Genomic DNA, 6,933 nt, shown 5'->3' with positions numbered 1-6,933 from the left:
TAAACAATAATGGAAAGAACCCTTATATATAAAACAACTAGCAATGCAGCCAAATGCACACTGTACAATATGAGTGTACTTCCCCTTCCCCCATAGCGCCAGAGTGGAGAGAGCAGCTTTTAAGGCACAATACAAGGCCTGCCTTCAGGAAATGCAGCAGGACATTGTGAAGGGAAAGAATGAATGGCTCTGGAATGATGTCAGTTTATACATCTGTTTCCTTCATGTATCCTGGAGGGTTACTGAACACTCTGAGTGCAGTATGGAGGCTTGCTGAATACTCTCTGAGTGCAGTGTGGAGGTTTACTGAATACTCTCTGAGTGCAGCGTGGAGGTTTATTGAACACCTTGAGTGCAGTGTGCTTATTGAACACCCTGAGTGCAGTGTGCTTATTGAACACCCTCTGAGTGCAGTGTGCTTATTGAACACCCTGAGTGCAGTGTGCTTATTGAACACCCTCTGAGTGCAGTGTGCTTATTGAACACCCTGAGTGCAGTGTGCTTATTGAACACCCTCTGAGTGCAGTGTGCTTATTGAACACCCTCTGAGTGCAATGTGCTTATTGAACACCCTGAGTGCAGTGTGCTTATTGAACACCCTCTGAGTGCAATGTGCTTATTGAACACCCTCTGAGTGCAGTGTGCTTATTGAACACCCTCTGAGTGCAGTGTGCTTATTGAACACCGAGTGCAGTGTACAGGCTTATTGAACACCCTGAGTGCAATGTGCTTATTGAACACCCTCTGAGTGCAGTGTGCTTATTGAACACCCTCTGAGTGCAGTGTGCTTATTGAACACCCTCTGAGTGCAGTGTGCTTATTGAACACCTGAGTGCTGTGCTTATTGAGTGCAGTGTGCTTATTGAACACCCTGAGTGCAGTGTGCTTATTGAACACCCTCTGAGTGCAGTGTGCTTATTGAACACCCTGAGTGCAGTGTGCTTATTGAACACCCTCTGAGTGCAGTTGCTTATTGAACACCCTCTGAGTGCAGTGTGCTTATTGAACACCCTCTGAGTGCAGTGTGCTTATTGAACACCCTGAGTGCAGTGTGCTTATTGAACACCCTCTGAGTGCAGTGTGCTTATTGAACACCCTCTGAGTGCAGTGTGCTTATTGAACACACTCTGAGTGCAATGTGCTTATTGAACACCTCTGAGTGCAGTGTGCTTATTGAACACCCTCTGAGTGCAGTGTGCTTATTGAACACCCTCTGAGTGCAGTGTGCTTATTGAACACCCTCTGAGTGCAGTGTGCTTATTGAACACCCTCTGAGTGCAGTGTGCTTATTGAACACCCTCTGAGTGCAGTGTGCTTATTGAACACCCTCTGAGTGCAGTGTGCTTATTGAACACCCTCTGAGTGCAGTGTGCTTATTGAACACCCTGTGCAGTGTGCTTATTGAACACCCTGAGTGCAGTGTGCTTATTGAACACCCTCTGAGTGCAGTGTGCTTATTGAACACCCTCTGAGTGCAGTGTGCTTATTGAACACCCTCTGAGTGCAGTGTGCTTATTGAACACCCTCTGAGTGCAGTGTGCTTATTGAACACACTCTGAGTGCAGTGTGCTTATTGAACACCCTCTGAGTGCAGTGTGCTTATTGAACACCCTCTGAGTGCAGTGTGCTTATTGAACACCCTCTGAGTGCAGTGTGCTTATTGAACACCCTCTGAGTGCAGTGTGCTTATTGAACACCCTCTGAGTGCAGTGTGCTTATTGAACACCCTCTGAGTGCAGTGTGCTTATTGAACACCCTCTGAGTGCAGTGTGCTTATTGAACACCCTCTGAGTGCAGTGTGCTTATTGAACACCCTCTGAGTGCAGTGTGCTTATTGAACACCCTCTGAGTGCAGTGTGCTTATTGAACACCCTCTGAGTGCAGTGTGCTTATTGAACACCCTCTGAGTGCAGTGTGCTTATTGAACACCCTCTGAGTGCAGTGTGCTTATTGAACACCCTCTGAGTGCAGTGTGCTTATTGAACACCCTCTGAGTGCAGTGTGCTTATTGAACACCCTCTGAGTGCAGTGTGCTTATTGAACACCCTCTGAGTGCAGTGTGCTTATTGAACACCCTCTGAGTGCAGTGTGCTTATTGAACACCCTCTGAGTGCAGTGTGCTTATTGAACACCCTCTGAGTGCAGTGTGCTTATTGAACACCCTCTGAGTGCAGTGTGCTTATTGAACACCCTCTGAGTGCAGTGTGCTTATTGAACACCCTCTGAGTGCAGTGTGCTTATTGAACACCCTCTGAGTGCAGTGTGCTTATTGAACACCCTCTGAGTGCAGTGTGCTTATTGAACACCTCTGAGTGCAGTGTGCTTATTGAACACCGAGTGCAGTGTACAGGCTTATTGAACACCCTGAGGCAGCAACAGCAGAAGCAGTCAAAGAGTGCGTGAGGTCCTGGGCTCCTGCACATGACAGAATTGTAAAATCCTGTGCTTTTATTGTTATAATAATGTACCAGCTTCGTCATGCAATACTCTTATTTATATGAAGCATTGGTGCTGAATTTCCTCTTGAAATGTTGAAACAAAAATTATTTTATGGGTGCAGGATTGACAGTTACTATACCTGTGCTGCAGAAACATCCAAGTAGGTTTTGAGACAAGGCAAGAGGTTCTCTAGACTCTAAAGTGTGATAGGATGTAGACCATCTGCACTACATCCCTGCCACTTATATGTGTGCCCAGCTAGGGATAATAAGCTTCTGTTTTATCTTCCAGATCATGTTTAATTCACAAAGCAGGAAACACAAACACATCCATATGCAAATTAACACAATTAGCTTTAGTTTATTACCTGCTTCAGGTGATATTTTATCTTACATTTTCCATGCACATTATGCATGGTTTGAGAAAAAGTTGTGTGTATTTTATTTCCTGTTACACTTTCACTCACTAGTTCCTGGTTTGTAATTACACTCAGTTCTTGTTTTGAGCCTTACAAGACTGCAGTGCATCTCCTTCACTAAAAGCAGTTGAGATTGAGGTTCAAAATGCTCTGAGCAGTGTGCTTTTCATATGATTAAAGAAAACTGCTCATGTGAACTTAAGTAATACCTAACACTGGGCAAGATTTTTGCAGCAACATTACAAAGATGTTCTAATAGTGTTAGTAAAGGCAGTGCCATGTGGAGGGTCAGCCATGTAAGCGTGGTTAGAAACACACTGTCGATCTTGGTTGGGGACCCAAATGGTGCGCTGAATCAGAGCGCTGCACCGGCCCCCTCGCTGGATCAGGGAGGGACGGAGCGCTGCACCGGTCCCCCCCTCGCAGGTGTCCAGTGAGTCTAGACAGAAACATCCCAGGTTGGGCACCTAGCTCCAGGGTTCAGTAACTGGATAACATCCATTGGTTAGGTGAGACTCCATTGGAATTAGCCATTTTAACTTGGGTAGAACAGGAGTAAAATTTATGGAGAAAAAAAAAAAAAAAATCCTACAACTAAACATATTATAAAACAAAAACAAGCAAAGGAAATGCCACTAATGCCCAGCGATTTTCCCATGACATATTCCAACCTCCTTTCCCTATTCTTTTGCATATGAAGAATTCGCTTTTGCACACTAGATATCTATAGCAAATACGTTATATGATGAGCTTCTAAGACCTGGTTTCAATATGATTGTGTGTATGTCAGTGTACTCACCAGCCCTCACGAGGCTGAGCAAGGGAATAAGGAATGGATAAAAGGAGAACCTGTGGTGCTAGGACAAAGCAGTCAGCATATCAATCGTTGGTTTAGTCTGATTATGCTTAAACCAGTCTTCCTGGCCGGGAGGGGAAAAAGGCAGAAAGAGTTTTTTTTTTTCAAATATTTATTTTTTTAAATCCCTATGGGTCAACTGCAACCACCACCCACCATATTGGGACATTGTCACATTAATTTACTTTAGCATTTGTTTTGTTTGAAACAATTTCTACACTGATCATATTTTCAGCTACCTCATGCAAATCGGTGGATAATGATACAAGAGAAAAGGTACTGGCACTATTAAACTAGTTTGCTGGAGGTGACTTTGCAAGTAGAGCTGCTGCGGTAACTTAGGTTTAAAATGACTGGAGAGAAGGTATGTGCAGAAATGTATGGGAATATGGTAAACTAACTACAGTAACCATTTAAAACAGGGTGGTTAGTTGCACTTGAATGGAGCAACAGCTGTATTGATAGTTAGTAAGAGAACAGAATCAGACTGTAGACATGTATGTCCTGAGCATACTATAGTATAAATACAAGGCATGGAGGAATACCTCCAGAGTCATCATGGACCATTGGTAAATCAGTCGCTCCAGATAATCTGATTAACTGCTTATCTTTATTAATACTTGTGACACATAGTGTAGTGGGGTATTTCCAACATTGTTAATTTGAAATATGGTCTGGTCCCACTCCTCCGTAAAGTGCAACAGTTAACTCCACTGCCTCCTTGCTGTTGTTTTTGCATGTCATGCCACTCCTCATTTGTTGTCCCTGCTCATGTTCTTCAACTCCTCATTCTTAAAGTTACACTCACTGCTGTTTATGGACTAGCTTCTCCCTGCCACCGTCATCATCACCACCGTTTTCTACAGGTCAAGATTTAAAGTTGAAAGATGTGCTGCTCAAGGTCTTTGTTTTGTGAATAGAAGGGAGGAGTTGAAGAACGGTGAATGTACCCCTCTATGCACTACTGCAAGCGCAATTCCACAATATAAATATGACTGGACAAGTAGCAGTAACACTATGTAACACAATTTTTGTTCCTGGGTAGTAAGTGTTATTTCCTAATTGCTTATGCCTCAAAAGTATAGAAAATGGCTATTTTTTTTGTGACCAGGACAGTGATATTTTGAAATTTACCTATTTCCAATGAGAAAACGGGCAAATGTGTCTTTTCGTTCACAAAGTCAGAAAAAAACGTGATTCCAAATTAACATGTATTTATACTAAAGTAATACAAAAATGACTACAAAAGATTTAGAAGTGAGTAGTTTCTCGAGATTTACGATTATACTGTAAATCACTTTCACGAATCAGCCCACAAATGTAGTCTCCCATCATGTTCTCGTTATACTGCCCTTGGTAGCGGCGTTCAAAGTCCAGTATATCCTGGTGGAAGCGCTCGCCTTACTCCTCCAAGTACGCTCCCATGTTCTCCTTGAATTTATCAAGATGAACATCAAAGATATGGACTTTGAAGGACATCCTACAGCCCATTGTGCCGTAGTTCTTCACCAGTCTCAACCAGCTCCACATAGTTTTCGGCCTTGTGATTGCCCAGGAAGCCCCGAACCACTACGACAAAGCTGTTCCAAGCTGCTTTCTCCTTACTAGTGAGCTTCTTGAGGAATTCATTGCACTCCAGGATCTTCTTTATCTGTGGTACGACAAAGACACAGGCTTTGACCTTTGCCTCAGACAGCTTAGGGAAGAAGTCTTGAAGGTTTCTGAAGGCTGCCGACTCCTTATCTAGAGCTCTGACAAATTGTTTCATAAGGCCCAATTTGATGTGCAGTGGTGGCATCAGCACCTTCCGGGGGTCCACCAGTGGCTCCCACTTGACGTTGTTCCTCCCCACAGAGAACTCGGTCCGCTGTGGCCAGTCCCACCTGTGGTAGTGCACCTTGGTGTCCCTGCTGTCCCAAAGGCAAAGATAGCAGGGAAACTTGGTAAAACCGCCTTGGAGACCCATCAGGAATGCCACCATTTTGAAGTCTCCTATGACCTCCCAGCCGTACTCATCATACTTCAAGGCGTCCAGCAAGGTCTTGATGCTGCTGTAATCCTCTTTGAGGTGCACCGAGTGAGCCAGGGGAAGAGACTGGTACTTGTTACCATTATGGAGCAGCACGGCTTTGAGGCTCCTGGATGAGCTGTCAATGAAGAGGCGCCACTCATTCTGGTTACAGGCGATTCTGATTGCCTTGAACAGACTGGTCACATTGTGGCAGAAGCAGAGCCCATCTTGACGGGTGAAGAAGCTGGAAAAAGGTTGGCGACGCTTCCTCTGATCTGCGACTTGCACACTTTCATCCAACAAGTTCCACTGCTTCAGCCTAGACGTCAAAAGCTCGGCATTGACGGCAGAGACCAACATCTCTAATCAAGTCATTGAGGTCTTTTTGGTTGGGGTAGTATGGGTTTCTCTCCTCAGCTCCACCTCTGAAATTGTCATCTGGATCTACAACGTCTTCCTCGCTCTCTGACTTGCTGCTCTCTTCTAAAGACGGCTGCTCTCTCTCTCTCCGGAGGAGTGGGTACGGGGAGCTCATGGCAGTGTGGCACCGGGGCGATGGATGAAGGAAGGTCCGGATACGTGATAGCAGGTGCATTCTTGCCAGTCCGACGTTTGGAAGGGTCCACCATGCAGAAGTAGCAGTTGCTTGAGTGGTCAGTGGGTTCCCGCCAAATTCTTGGGATAGCGAACTTCATGGCTCTCTTTTCCCCTCTGTACCATCCTACAAAAATACATTTATTTCACCCATGACTAATGTGTAAGAGATTCTCACAACATTTTTCATATATGATATATTTTTTCAATAACATTGAAAATTGTAAAACATTTTAAAATTAAAAACTTTTACAATTTTAAAAATAAAATTTTATAACATAAAATTCAGAACAACAATTGTTCATCTTACCTTCCAGAGTTTTTTTTGCAGTGCTCACAGGTGAAATGAGGTGCCCAGAGTTTGTCTTGATACCTGACAGGCATCCCAAAATATGCCTTGTAGACCTCACACATCTTAGCAGATGCTTCCATGGAGTACTTTTTCGCTCTTGTCTTGATAAATTGGCCAGACATAGCAAAATGCGTCTGCCGGATGCTTGCAGCCTCTTGATGCCATCTCAGAAAAATGCAGATATGTATCCACTTAAGCAGCTGGAACTAAACTGAACTGGTGGGCTTAAGGCCCCTGTATTTATACTACTATTTATATTACTG

This window comes from Polyodon spathula, chromosome 1 (assembly GCF_017654505.1).
Source record: "Polyodon spathula isolate WHYD16114869_AA chromosome 1, ASM1765450v1, whole genome shotgun sequence".
Taxonomy (NCBI): Eukaryota; Metazoa; Chordata; class Actinopteri; order Acipenseriformes; family Polyodontidae; genus Polyodon; species Polyodon spathula.
The sequence above is the reverse complement of the archived record's forward strand: the minus strand, read 5'-3'. Positions refer to the sequence as shown.